Genomic DNA, 15604 nt, shown 5'->3' on the forward strand with positions numbered 1-15604 from the left:
AGTCAGAAATGTGACCACTGATTACAAAGGTCACAATGCTCAGTTACTGTCAGAGAAGATAAAGCTGAGATTGTGAACCAGGTGTTCTGAAGTGTGCATCAGCACATTCTAAGCATAACTTAACATAATTAGCCAAAATGTTTGCTCTTGTCTGCTGGGGTTATTTCTTAATAAAGGAGTAGCTTCACTGTGCAACTGTGGGTTCAGGAGCCTCCATGCTCTACTTCTAGAACACCCCTCATGACCTCCACAGAGTGACAGAGACGCTGCTCAAAAGGTCTCTATACTTACCCCTCCGTCACTAGCCTCAGGAAGCCATAAGTTTGGTGTTGTTGAAGGAGAAAAGGGTGCAGGGGCAGCAAATGTCACAGGCCCTGGTGGAGTTCCAGTTCAAGAGTGAAAATATGCAGCAGACTGTAACCAGACACTATCCACTTGTAGGGGTCCTCCGCGCAATTACCAACAAAACTAACCAAAGAGTGTGAGCACGCCGGCCCTATCGCAGGCGAAGGATCCCCTTACCACTTGTGGAGACCCCATGGGCATCAACCACAGTATTCCAACCCTCCTGTGCAAGAAGTGATGGAGGGTGCTGACAACCAGGGTGTGGGAGAGTAAGGCAGACAGGGAGACAGATTACGGACGGGGGAGGTGGGGAATTGTTACAGACCACGCCTCTGCAGGGCAAAGTCCTCCAAGGATCTCCTTTCTTCTCTGACTGCCCACCAAGGTTTTATCTCACAGTAAATAGAGAAGACATTTAACATGAAAGATCACTCAATAGCAGTGTGCTGTGTAAATGGCCCCCAAATATGCATAATGAAATCTTATTATCTTTGAACTCAAAACTGGCTCTTTAGCAAAATAAACAAGGGTGGTGAGGAGGCTCAGAGGCTAAAAATAAGGATCTGAGTTCAGATCCCCAGCACCCTTGTAAAAAAGAGAAGCCAGTGCTGGGGAGGAAGACATAGGAGGAGCCCGAGGGCTTGCCAGCCAGCCTCACTCGAACTCAATCAACAGTGAACTCTAGGTTCAGTAAAAGACTCCTGCCTCAGAAGATGAGGAGAGCGACAGACCATTCAACTCCACACACACATGCCCCCAACAACATAAGTGAGCACAAACATGCATTCATACACACACATACACACACACACAGTATTTCATTACCTGAAAGTTATGTATGTAAAATGTTTGACCTAAGCTCTTGCAGGCCTATTTAGGAAGTGCCATTTGTGGCAGCAGATGACAGGAACAGAAGCCACCAGAAGTCCCCTTTCATATGGCATTTGTGTCTCTCACACTTCATAGTCTCCAGTCTGGCTCCTGGATGAGGTAAGGGCCTACAAACTGGGAAGCTCGCCTTCCCTTCTCCCCATCAGTTTGGGGGGGTCCTAGCGAGAAACGGTGGCCACAGCAAACAAGGAGTCCCATCCTGGCTTGACTCTCTGACCCAACCATTCCCACTGAGCACCTTTGTTCTATGTGGTCTCATCTGCAGCTTGTCTAGGCAAGAGGGAACACGGGGAAGGAGGAGTACCAGGCACAGCATCCATCCATCCATGGGGACCAAAGCGCTCTGCACTGAGTCGGAGATGACAGAGAAGTGCTGCCAGTTCCAAAAAGGAAAAGCTCACAAACGCCTACAGGGTTGAGAAATCATTCCCCCCAAGGGCTTGCATTCTGACACCAACACAGGGGACATCTATATACAAAAGTGTGTATATACACATACTAAACTTAAATTTTAATTGTTTTAATTAAATTAAAGTGTAATATCAGCAATTTAAACATTGCTAACTTCTTTTTTCTGGTTTTTCGAGACAGGGTTTCTCTATAGAGTTTTGGTGCCTGTCCTGGAACTCGCTTTGTAAACCAGGCTGCCCTCAAACTCACAGAGATCCACCTGGCTCTGCCTCCCGAGTGCTGAGATTAAAGGTGTGCACCACCACCGCCTGGCATGCTAATGTGTTTTAATGTATCATTTAAATAACACAGATAAGTAAAAATGAACCAAAAATTACGTAGGTCTGTTTGTTAGGAGCTCTGCCTGGAGTAAAGTACACGGCAACCTTGTGTTCAAGCCAGGTCAGTGTGAAGCTAAAAGGGGCGGGGCTGAAAGGGCAGGTGCCTGGCTTCAGGGATGTGCAATGTGCAAGCCAGTGTGGCTCTGAGGTTACCTTGGTTTGGCTTTGCTTGTTTTGTTTGGTTGCTTTGTTTCCTTTCAGGGGCTGGGGATCAAACCTGAAGGCCAATGTTCTACCATTAGGCCACATCCCAACGCCAGTCCCTTCAGTTTCTAAAACTCACACTCTGAGGAGAGCTAAGCAATGAACCTCCCTCTCTGTGGTAAGAAACACAAAACAACTTTACTACACACTGTTCCAGTGAACTTTCAATGGAAGAACAGGTGGGTCATTTGTAGGGTTTTAGTGTAAACTGTCCCTACAGGCTCAACATTGGGGGGGGGGAGGTGGCAAAACCATGAACCATTAAGGAGGTGGAGTCTCGCTGGAGGAAGTGTGTCACTGGGCAGTGGGTCTTAGGGGCCAGAGCCCAGCCCCACTTCCGGCTTCACTGAAATGTGAGCAGCCAAGTCACTCCCACCATCATCCACACCCCGCCGGGATGGACTGTGTACCCTTCAACCTTCCAGCCCTTAGTAATACGGCAGAGGCACTGAGCCAGGGTCGCCCACTGCACACATGCTGTGCTCTTCATCCTCTGCTGGGTGGCACATGCTGAGAGGAACCCAGAGCAGGCATTGAGAAGTCAGTCCCCTACAGAGTGCCTTTCTGGCTGATGGTCTTATCTATGTAATGTTTTCTAACTATTTGATATTTGCTCAGCAGCCAGGAAACTTATGAGTCATCTCCACTGTTTTCAATGTTGTTCTCCAACTTAGTTACCCAGTCCCTGAGGTAAACAGAATGGGCCTGCTGGAAAAAGACTCCTTAGAACCAGTTAACCCCTGAGTCATTTTAACAACTGCCTTCCCACCCTGCTTTGCCATGTAAACCTACCAGGCAGCTTGGTGCCAGAAGGCCTGGTTCTGGGTCTGGCCCCCCAACAGATCACTGCCCAGCATGCAAAGCCCTGCACAGGCCGCCCCACTGCTGTTGCCCCAAAGGCCCGTGGTATACCTCCAGAGCATCCACACAGCACTTCATAACTACAAGGCTCTAAGACAACAGTGGAATGGAACCACCTAATGCTGTGGCAGTCTAGCCAACAGGGATGCTTCTAGAGGTTTTATGCAAGAATACGATTGCCATAAACCACTAAACCAAGACTGGAAAGCTGAGTGATCTAACTGACTGTTCCAGCGTGAAAACCACTGAACCGTATCTCTAGGTGAACCTACATTATGAAATGCTAAGTTACCAGCTATACACATGATCAAACAATAACTACCCAACCAGAAGAGGAGCAAGGATCATCCAAACATTTACTCTTCAAAAGCAACTCTAACTTCTTGAGCAATAAAAACGTAAAAATTATGCTAGAACAAAAAAATTAGGTTACAAAATTATCCTAGAACTGTTTATATACAGAAACCTGATTATTACAAATGACTTTTTAAGTAGTAAAAATAGGTACCTGGTGATCATTGGCTTATTAAGCTGTACAAACTTGAAGACAAAAAGCTTCTAAAAAAAATGAATATGAACTATCAACTCCTATAAATCAATAGATTCAGCACACACTGAATTCTGCTTGCTTCTCCGCTAAAGTACTTTACTGTATTTCAATTCTCTTCCTCACTGTTGTCTCCTTACCTCCTAGCTCTTTATTCCTCCACTATAAACAACATAAAAGGTGACAATGTCCAGCACACAGTAATGAATAACCAGCTCCACAGGGGAAGATGGGATGGGGAGGAACGGAGTCCCACGGGGCAGCACTCACTGGTTTCCGGGTATGGATATTTCCACCCAACACTGAACACATTTTCAATCCTTTTTAAATTTCTCCAGCAAATTTGTCAAGAAGGATGACCAAATTCCCTGAGCACTGAAGCACCTGACACACGACGTCTACTGAGACCACTGAGAGGTCTTCTGGTTCCCATTCTTCTACTACTACCTTAAGACAGTCATCGCTATTCTTACAAGAAAAATGGACACAAGATCCCATCAACCAAGGTTCCAAAGAGGCTGGATGAAGCCAGCACATATATAGTTCATATGTCACTTCTGCACACAATGACAAGAGTCAATGGTACAAGGCCAGCAACACCACGCCACATATGCTGTCAAACAGTCTCATATGGACTAATAGTCCATGAAGTCATCCTGTTACAGTAGCATTAAAGGCCAGGTCCCTATGGAGGCCCTTTACAGAAAGCTTTTGCCACCTAGTCAAAGGAACAGACTCTACCTCTGGGTGGAAACATGTCACCCCTTAAGAATTAATCCAGTTGGCCCAGCCAGTCATCTGGACAAGGTACCACCCCTCAGAAAGATGGACTCACCTGATGTTATGCCAAATAATTGCGAAGAATAGTTATTCCTTTATTATGAGATGTTTGCTTCTCTTTCCCAGACTCTGCCCTCTGTGCTCTTTTATGGTACCCAGCCATGTAGCTGTGTTAAGCCTGCCTATTAGAAGGGTAACTTCATTGTTTCCCTATCTCTTTTCTAAGCACGCTTTTCTGACACTTCAGGCTTTCTCACACTTTCTCTGAAGGATGCTATCCCGCCTCCCCTGCCACTGTCTGCCATGCAGATGACCTCTACAGAGGAACATGCTGGCTTAACACTAACAGCATAGCTTTCTCACTTCCTCTTTCTTCTCCATTTTCCTCCTTTGGCAGCTGCCAAGATTTTCAGCTTGCCTGCCTTGGGATTTTTCTTTTAAACTTTAATACAATTGCCTTTGAGCTTTCTTCTGAGCTTGTTATGAGATTCTTTTATAAGACAAAGTACTCTGAAAGGCAAACCCAATATGGCTAGCAACAGTTCCCCAAAATTTAGAGGCAGACATTTGACTTAAAGCATTAGGAATTATAACAGGAAACAGAGCTGTCCAGTACACACTGGGAGATCCTAAAGAGTCACAAACTGAGCGCTGACTATGCTCATGTAAGGTCAGAACAAAATGGGCAACTTTGAAATGCTGAATTTCCAACCAAGGCGAAACACACTAGGGAAAGGCTGTTCTTTCTTTTATGTTGGAACATGGAACTGACTACAAGTTTCCTAAAGTGCCAATATGTTTATTAATAGAAATTAAAGATTTTTTTTTTTTTTTAACATTTCTCCTGAAGCCAGTGTTCTTGACATTCATGGTACTCACATATCTACATACAGAAAGAACCATACAAGAATAAAGCCCAGACCTCCTTAAAGGGACAGAATGGGACAATCCTGCTAGCCAAGGTCTTTCTAGTAGGTATGCTTTTATGATGGAGACTCCTGTGTTTCTGACCTCAAGAAATTCAGAAAACTACAGCAAAACTTTGGATAACACCTGTCTGAATGAGGAAACAGCGCCTGAAGCTTCTCTGGATTTCCAACTACTTTCAAACCTCGCTTTACAATATGGACAACTTTAAGAAATCATCAATAAATGAGATCTTAGTTAGAGAGGGCACAAGAAAGATTTGTATGATCTTAGGACCACAATTTAATCTTTCTATGTATTTATATATTTGCGGTGTGCTCAGTGGAGGGGGGTGATGGAGGGCATGTGCCATGACACATGTGGGCAGGTCAGAACTTTCAAGAGTCAGTTCTTTCCTTCCATCATAAGGCTCAAGAGATCAAGACTAAGACTTCAGGTGAGCAGTGAGGACCTGCACCCACTGAGCTCTCCTGCTGGCCCCAAACTGAAACTCAGTCTAACAAAACTAAAAGATCTGCTTTTCCACACAACACAGTAAAACTCAATCTAGAGTTAAGTTTATAAGATACTGCAATTATGACCATAAGGAAATATAACCATAATTTGATGTGAAGCATTCAAATTCAAACAAACAATGTAAAGTTGTTCAACAGGCTCATTTAAATTTCCAGTATCAAGAGGAAACTATCTTGCCTTACTCTTCTTTAAACTACCCACCTCTGAGAGAAGGAAATAATTCAAAACCAGAATTCACTCTGAGGTATGTTTTCCATACAATTAAAGAGTAAATAGTCCTGAGATATCAATAAATGCCTAACTCCCAAGAGTAGACAAAGCAGTTTCTATTAGCTGACAACTCTAATGGGTGGCTACTATTCTCAGGAGTCAGAGCAGAGCCTGGCACACCTCTCCTGCATATGAAATCAGAACCTTGATTTATCCATAGCCAAAAGTCAAAAGCAGAGACAGTGAGTGATCTGTTCATTTTGATCCTTTAAAACATCATATAAATCACTAAGAAAAATGAAATTTAGCAAAAAAAAAATTACAATAGCGGATTCGAGTTAAAACAAGGGTCAGGGTCTCGCCTAGCAAGAGGGAGGGGCTGGGTTTGATCTCCATGCAGCAGGTCAGAAAGTAAGTAAATAAATGGCAAATATATAACTAAATAAATGAATCCAAATGTGAAAACAGGGCTACCTTAAATTATTTTAGATTCATATTAGTTATAATTAATGTTTAAGTAATAATTTACCATTATGTGGCTTCTTAGTTTTTAAATTTGAATAAAAATAAACTAGAGCAAACACAATAAAAACACGAAAGTCTAACTTCATTCTTTACAGGTAATGAGTATAGTTTTGGGTGCTTCTGTAGATACCTCACTCAATCCTTCTGCGCTCTGAGCCTTGCCCATCTGACCAGGGTTCGAGTTTTTCATTGACCTTCCCATTTCCTGCTAGGGGACAGCTAGAAGCAGATACTAGTATTAGTCAATTTGGAAGGCAGCTCTCACGTCTTCTGTCTTTAGCCTCCTCTCCAGATTTTGGTGACTGTTGGGGTGGGATGTGAACTCCAGAAGACACTGACATAAACTACTGTAAGGAGCAGGTTCGTGGTGCTTGAGAGGGACAAAGCCTTAAATGTAGTCAGCAAGGGAAGGTCAGCCCCTAGGTGGGAGTCGGGGAGGGGCAAGCCCTCTTCATCAAATGGTAACTATAGACTCAGTGATTCCCTTCAGTCTGGCTCCAGCAGGGGTCTATTGCTCAAAGGTCTTACACAGCCAAACTGATGAGTGTAGTTTTGTGAAGTACAGGGGTAAATACTAGAGGCCTGCTGACCTTGGTTCCTGGATCATTCCCTATGAAAGAGAGTAATAGTGGGCTTCTAAGAAGACAGAGGCTGACAGCCCCACCAGTCACTGCCCACCTCCCTGCTCCCTTCGGGCTGGGACTAGAGCTCAGTGGTAGAGCCTTTGCTTAGGAAAGTCCAACCTTTAGGTTCAATGTGGTGAGGGGAGCTAGTGAAGAAGAGAAAGATGGAAAGAAAAATTGTTTCTTTTTCAAAAAAAATTACGTGTGTATGTTTATGTGTAAACCTGAACATGAATGCCACAGTTGTGTGTGAGGAGGCCAAAGGACAACTTGCAGAAGTCAGTTGTCTCCTTTTTGGGTCCCAGGGATCAAACTTAGATTGTCAGTCTTGGCAACAAGCACCCCTACCCAATGAGCCATCTTGCCAGTGTTGATATTGTTTGTTCACACTTAAGAATATAAGCTGGCTGCTTGAGTAGTTCAATACAGGTGCCTAGTGGAACACCACAGGCATGAAGCTGCTACCTACTCAGCAACTTCTTATAAGCTACAAGTAAATGTGACTTTTCTTTTTTTATTTGTGGATAAAATAGCATCGATATATAAGAGCAATAGCCATGCCACTGTGTAGACTACTGAGTACCAGTGAACTTTTTATAGTCTATAATCTGATGAAATACACCTCAAAAGGTTAAGCAAACACTCTACAAGGGAAAGTGCTTTGACCCCTATTTTGATAGGGTTCATTTCCCCATCAAGATCAAACAGATTAATTAACTCCTTTTTAACCAAATAAACTCCAGTTTGCTCTGCAGAGCGAGCACTTCAGAAAAACTTCAAAAGGCGACCTCAGCCACGTCTCTGTAGATCTTTTCCACAGTTGGGCTTTCCAGGTCCCATAAGCAGAGGGAAGACAAAGAGAGCTGCTTCGTTCTCGTGGCAATCTGACGCCCTCAGGCCTACCTAGTATGCTCTTTGCAAATTAAGGGAAATTACTGTACCCAAACCTTGCCAACAGAAGGGCACGGCTAGCCTTCCCCATCTACATTCTGCCCTCAGCTCTAACTTCTGGCTTGCTTTCCACCAACGCCAGGATGAACCACTGCCGGGCAGCTGGAGGCAAGCACTTAGAATGAGGTGCGCCTCATGTTGGGAACAATATTTCTGGATCAGACTTGATCAAACTGCATTTGAGGAAAAGAAAAACAATTTTAAAAGACACCAAACAAATGATGTCCTAAGTTCCTTAATGCAAAACAATTGTATTCATTTATTCAATTGATGGCAGGAAAACATATGAAACCAATAAAAACTTTTTAAAAATGTACGTTCAATAGATGCAGTAATGTGGCTTAACAGGGGCTCTGAAGTTTCATTTAAACAAAGAGTCTCCTGAAAAAAAATTGTAATGCAGAAATTATCTCATTACCAACACACAAAAGAATGACTGCCCCCCACTGCTGTGGCCTCCTACTCACAGCTGTACTGGAAAAAGAGATTCACCAAGAACATGTGGAAAAAGGAGTCTTGGGACATTTTTCTTCCAGTATGAATTCAGAACAAAAGAGGCAGGGAGGGTATATCATCACAGACCCGGCACCTCTGCCACTGAGAAAGGAATACCAAATGAAGCTATTTCTCACCTTCTAACCATCACAAAGTATAACCTCATCTAAAACACAGCAATCAAAACAAAGACTTGGGCAATTTACACATGGAAAAGTTATTAAATGACCTACTGAAAATGTAACTAGACTTATATTGCTCATTTCCAATCTCACTCTCTCCGTCCGTTCCTACTGGTCATGATTTTGCTGTGCACGTATGTGTTGCATATGCATGTCAGGTACATGCCTCTACATGTGTGTTTTGCCTCTGGCTCCGCTCACTTTTTTTTTTTTTTTTTTTGAGGTAGGGTCTAAAGATGGGCCTGGCTGGCAGCAAACCCCAGGTCTTTGTCTTCCCAGCCTGGGATCTCGATATCTCTCTCTCTCTCTCTCTCTCTCTCTCTCTCTCTCTCTCTCTCTCTCTCTCTCCTCTCTCTCTCCTCTCTCTCTCCTCTCCCTCTCCTCCCTCCCTCCCTCTCTCTCTCCTCTCCCTCTCCTCCCTCCCTCCCTCTCCTCCCTCCCTCCCTCTCCTCCCTCCCTCCCTCCCTCTCTCTCTCTCTCTCTCTCTCTCCCTCCCTCCACCGGGTCTTACTCTATGACTCAGGCTGAGCTGAAACGCACTATGACCATGCTGACCCAGAACTCACAGAGACCTCTTTCCTTCTGCATGAAAGTGCTAGCATTAAATGTACCACAACAGTTGGCCCAGCACCTACCTTTTTTACACAGGTTCCAGTCAGACCCTCTTGCTTGCAAGGCAGCTGAGCCATCTCCCCAGCCCTGAAATTTGGTCTCTAGGAACAGGCTTCTGTAGCCTAAGGTAGTGAGGAGTACAGAGCGCAAGAAAGGAAAATGGCTGACGGACGAGGAGAGAGGCTGGAGCCTTCGGTCAATACGAACCATTTCTAAAATCTATCTGTGCAAATGCAGGAAGACTGAATGGGGGTGCCCCCGTCACGCTCTCTGTTGGATGGCCTCACCCTTTCACCACCCTCCTCTCTTGACTACATATATAAACTATCTGTACCTTCACCTAGAAAGCGTCCAATTCCAATTTCTGGAATTTTTTTTTTGAGGCAGAGTTTCACTATGGGCTGGTCTGGAACTCACAGAGATCCTCTTGCCTCTGCCCCTGGACTGCTGAGATTACAGGATGCTCCACCACATCCAGCAGCGATCATAAATGTAATGTACTGACGGCTCTTCCTTTAATGCCCACCTCCACTGTTGTGTGTCTATGTATGTGAGTACATGTACTGCTGTGTGCACACCCATGAGAAGGCTGAGGTGTACATCAGGTTGTTCCTCAATATCACTTTCCATCTTATTGTTCCAGGCAGGCTCTCCCACTGAACCTGGCATTCAGTGTATCAACAAGCCTGGCTAGCTAGCAGTCTCCAGGGATGACCCTCCCCGATCCCACTTCACATCCTCATCCTCATGATTGTTCACAGAAAGGACTTTAGTGACTAGGCTGTCTCCTCGACTCTGCGTCTCTAATGTTCCTGTCACATCACCTGAACTGAAAACATCTGGGTGTTCTCTCTGTTCTCTCTGGCCTGCAATGACAACACTGCTTTCAGTCTGAGGCACCACAGAAGCCACTGCAAGATATCTAAACAGTATGACCCTGCCCCAGGTTATAATAATGTCACCTAAGAAATGAAAAAGTGCCCACAGTCAGTAGTTTCTCAGCATGGTAGGCTGTGATCTAAAGGTGGTCAGGAGAGAAATGCCACAGGTCACCACAGGAGAAAGAAGCAGGGCCTCAGACTCCAACCTAGACTGCCCATGGGCAGGGGTGAGACACCTGAAGAAGCAGCTCTGTAATCATTCTCTAAAAGTAGAGGGAACCGGACAAAGGACTGTCCCTGGACTTGTTCAGAGAAGCAAACTGAAGGCATTGAAGGACAGTATAAGGACAGAAATCCTGGGAGCTGCTGCCATGGGCGCAAAGGCATACTAACACCTGCACTGTAGGGTCTGAGCTGGAGTCCTGAGCAGGCGTCTCCCGAGACACGAACTCCACTGGCCAGCTCTCTAGTATGCTTGTCTACTTTGTTAGCTGTTTCTTTTCCTTTTGCCGCAGCATCTGTCTGCACATTCGTCTCAGGGGATGGCAAAGAGTTCAGGCAGACTCCCCAGCCTCAGCAAGAGTGCGGCCTGGGAAGGCTACAGCATGCAGCCTAGCTTTCCCCCAGCCCTCTCAGATGTCTCAAGCTGACTGGGTATAATCCCATCCCGGAAGTTCACTCGCACTGATAAGAACCCTTCCCTAGAGCCAAACAAACGGATTCCTGGGGCGGTCTCCACTCCTTCTCCCCCCTATAAGAAAGGTGTCTTTCACAGCTGTCTACAAGGAAACCTCAACAGTTAGGCTTGCTTTTCCTCTCTGTTTGCTCCTTGCGGGGCTGGAGACGCCTACCTTCCTGGCTCCCTGCTCAGCACACTGAGGTGCTCTGTTCTGCTCAGTGGCAGGAGGCCACGTCAGCAGGAAACAGCATTGGCTGCCAGGTCACATTCAAGGCTGTCTGGAGCAGGGCAGCCCGCAGCCTAGGACAGAGGCTGCCTCTGTGGCTTCTCTCCAGCCTAGAGGAAAGCAGCCTCTGAACATCAGTGACAAGAGCTCAAGGCAGACACCAAACACCTTGGTTCTGTCTCCCCATTTCTAAATGTTCCCCGAATAGCTGCAGTTACAGTAATTCTTCTCCCCCTGCTTTTCTCAGAGCACTCACTGTACTACTTCCAAATTCATATTTGGAAAAGGCTGCCACAAGCCAAATCAAACTTCATCGTGGCTTTCTGGCTCCTGAGCGCGACAGAGGAAATTCTACAAACCCAACCGACCAATCTCCAAAGCCTGATAGGCATGAGTCAGGGTGGAAAATTTGACCTAAGGGGCTGACACAGAACAGTGGTCAGTACAGGTCTCTTTTTCTTCCTTCTGAACTCACACAGTAAATACAGTACACAAAGAAGCCATGTCGGATGCCAGGTGACACCTCCCAGGATGAATTCATGGCATGCAGCAAGCAAGCGGCCCTGTTTAGACATCTTGAACCAAGGACAATACCATATTCATGAAGCTGCCTTACTAAATTCCAAACAAAACCCATCTGTGACAACCAACATGATCGAGGCCAGTGTGTGCTAGACCAGCAAATTGCAAAGAGGAGCAATGGAAGTCTCTGGAATTTTAAAATGTAAAGGACAGATTTTACAAAAAGGCTAGGTAAAATAAATACAACCAGTAATGCTGGCAAACATGAAAATTCACAATACTGTCCACTAAGTAGAGATGTGACTATGTGCCAATGTGCACACACACATAAACTCATGAAAATCAGCATCTTGGAGCTGGGCAGATGACTCAGTGAATGAACTGCTTACCATGCCAGCCTGAGGACCCGTGTTCAGATTCCCGGGACTCACATAAAGAGCTGGGCTTGGCTGTGCATGTCTGTACCCCCAGAGCAGGGGGGGGGGGGCATTCTCAAACCGTTTGCTTTATTTGGTGGAAGACTCTATCTCAAGAAACAAAGTGGAAAGCAACAGAGGAAGGCACTCAGTGTTGCTCTCGGGTAACACACAGGATATGTCCATGGATGCATGCATGCACACACTGGGCACAGGCACACACCACACACACGTTGACATGAGACATATATACATGGTGAGAAGCCAAAGCCAACAAAGACCATCAGATCACGACTTCCACAGACGTCTTCTAGTGCATATTCAAATGTGATAACGTTGAAATAGCCAGCCATATTTCCCCAATGGGGATGCAGAAGCAATAGAAATCAATGTGTTTTTTCTTTTTTGTTTTGTTTGTTTGTTTGCAAACACCAAGTTAGGAAATACTCACATCAGTTTGTGATTTGAGGTCTAATCAAACCTAGATAAGAAACTGAAAACCAAATTAGCTTATTTCCCTGATGTCAAGGAATCTTTCTCACAGTTTAACATCTTCTGGGGGAAAGGAAGCTTCCTATACACAGTGGCTAATCAATTCAATGGATGCTTTTTCTTAGCATCAGCAAAGAAACAGCAAAGCAATCCAGCTCAGAACGGGAGAGACAGCGAGGCAGACACACTCTCCTCACCTGAGCACCTCAAAGAGAAGAACCACTTTTTGTATTTTTAAATTTTGATCAATGATAAATAATTTAATGTGACAGTTAACAGAAGACATAAAAATAAAATCCACTTTTTTTTTTTTAGGTACAATGTAAACTAGATACAACATTCTCTTTAAAAATATATGTGGGCAGGGGCCAGAAAGATGGGTCAGGGAATAAGGAATCTGCTGGGCATCAAGAAGACCAGGATGTAAACCTGTCTTTAAAAAGCTGCATAAAGCAGAGGGTGGACGGCCCACAGTCAGTAAGTTTGTACCATAGGGGGGCAAGGCTACCTGCTTTGCTTTCCTACTGAACCATTTCCTCTGTCTCCTTGACACCATTTCCAGAGTTGCTTTTCAGCACTCTGGCTCACTTTCCTCAAAGGCTGCCCTCTGGCTAATTCGAATTGCTTGTAGAGCGCCAAGAAGCAGGTAGAACACACCTGTTGTTCTGAAGTTATATCTGAGCTGGAGGTTGGCATTCTCTTTGCTTCTAAAGAATGTTAATTGAAAATACCAGCATGGCAGGTGCAATAAGAAGTCAAAAAGTGACCAAAAAACTCAGCTAAAAAAAAAAAAAAAAACAGCCAAAGAATGCCCCTGCCCTCCCCCACTAGACACCACTATACTCACAGATGCTAAGGACACTCCTTGGCCTTTTGACTGTTGTAGACAACTTATCTGGGAATAAACAATTTGAGCCTGAAACAGGTCTTTAAAAGTGGGCCCAAAGTTCTAAATTTCTACAATGGGCCCCTATCTACATGGAGAAGTGAAAAATGATACAAGTAATCCTGTGATCTGTGTTACCTTGGCACCTCCTCCCATCAATGAGACCCTCTGGCATGCAGGCTCCTGTCTCTCCTGAACTGACTCACTTCCTTTCTCCATAGTTTTCTGCTTGAGCCCTTTCCTGTTTCTTTAGATTATTTCCATGTTAGACCGACCTCCTCCTCTTTTTGATTTGCCCCTTTGGGGTTTCCTGCACAGAGACCAGCTGATTGAAACATGCACTTGCTTCTTACAAGCATTCAGATTATGTTTCATATCTATAAATTCCCTTACTCAGAAATCTCCAGTATCACTAGGATGTCTTTTCCAATCCTGTCATTATGTGGGAACTGAGACAAAGAGAAAAGAAAAGGAAAGCCCTAAACAGACAAAGACTTCAACAACATCTTTCAAACCAGAGTCCAGGTGCAGACTTCAGTTCACTAGAACCAAATAAAACAAGAAGACACACATGCCAGGTGGTGGAGGCCAGCACACAGGAGGCAGAGCTAGGTGGATTTCTGTGAGTTCAAGGCCAGCCTGGTCTACAGAGTGAGTTCCAAGACAGGTACCAAAACTACATAGAGCAATCCTATCTCAAAAAGACCAAAGACAAAAACAAACACAAACAAACAAACAAACCCAAAAAACCTCAGACACACAAAAAAAGAAAGCGATTCTATGAGTTTATGTCTTAAGAAATCTGGGTGTAAGCCAGGGCAGTGGTGGTACACATCTTTAATCCCAGCACTCGGGGAGGCAGAGGCAAGTGGATCTCTGTGAGTTAGAGGCCAGCTAGGACTGTTACACAGAGAAACTCTGTCTCAAAAAGCCAAACCAAAACAAAAGTGTGATATGCATGTGTACATGCTTCTATATGTTCAGGTGGATGCAAGTGCACATGCATGTGTGTGCATGTGGAGGTCAGGGGTTGACGATGGCTACTTTCCTCATTAGCTTTTCACTTGACTTTAAGATTAATTCTTTTGTGTGTGTGTGTGTGTGTGTGTGTGTGTGTGTGTGTGTGTGTGTACATATGTGCCACATATGGGGAGCAATACCCACGAAGCCAAGGAAATTGCCTGGAGCTGAAGTTACAGGCGTTCATGAGTGACCCAAACTCTAGTCTCCTGTAAGAACAGCAAGCACTCCTAACAGCTGCGCCAGCTCTCCTGCCCCTATCTTATTTTCACACATGGCCTCGCATGAATCTGGAGCTTATCACTGACAACCTGCCTGGCAGTGAGGCCCAAACAGCCTTCTATGTTGGCCGCCCTGTGCCTCGATTATTCTAGTTCAGTTTGCAATTATAGGAGCAAAGCTTTTATACAAAGAGAGGAGAGAGAGAGAGTGAGAGAGAGAGAGAGAGAGAGAGAGAGAGAGAGAGAGAGAGAACAGACAGACAGACAGACAGACAGAGACAGAGAAGAAAGAGAGAAAGAGAGAAAATTTAAGCAAAAACTAAAGACTACAAGCTGTGAAGTTAAATGTGACAGACAGCTGGGTCATGTGGCACTGTTTGGGAAGATCTGTAATATTAAAAAAAAAAAAAAACTCCAAATAGTAGTATCTCAGAGGTGACATTTTAATCTCTGATTAACAAGCCTGGAAAGCAAAAGGGTTGGAAAGTGTATTCCTGCTGCATAATTCTTAAGCATATTATTTTGAAATTTTAGGACAAAAAATGTAAAAACAACTAAAAAAAATCACAGTAACTCTAGTGCATTTTCTGTGATGATGTGGGGGAGGAGTAATAAAGATGAACGGCTGCTCATCATCTGCCCATGACCTGGAGTTGACCTTATTTCTGGTGCTCTCACTGTGACTCTTTTTTTTCTTTTCTTTGTCATACATATGCATGTATGGTGTGTGTGCATGCAAGTATACATGTTTACAGGTGTGTGTGCATGTAAGATGAATGTTTACAGGTGCGTGTGCATGCA

At 44.6% G+C, this 15604-nt stretch overlaps 1 protein-coding gene across 2 annotated transcripts in view; it reads right to left on the reverse strand.

Moving 5' to 3' along the window:
• The window catches only part of Fndc3b (fibronectin type III domain containing 3B), a 302204-nt gene that overhangs the window by 180355 nt on the left and 106245 nt on the right, over nt 1-15604 (reverse strand). The gene's annotated exons all lie outside the window — the stretch shown is intronic.

The sequence above is a fragment of the Onychomys torridus genome, chromosome 6, assembly GCF_903995425.1.
Source record: "Onychomys torridus chromosome 6, mOncTor1.1, whole genome shotgun sequence".
Taxonomy (NCBI): Eukaryota; Metazoa; Chordata; class Mammalia; order Rodentia; family Cricetidae; genus Onychomys; species Onychomys torridus.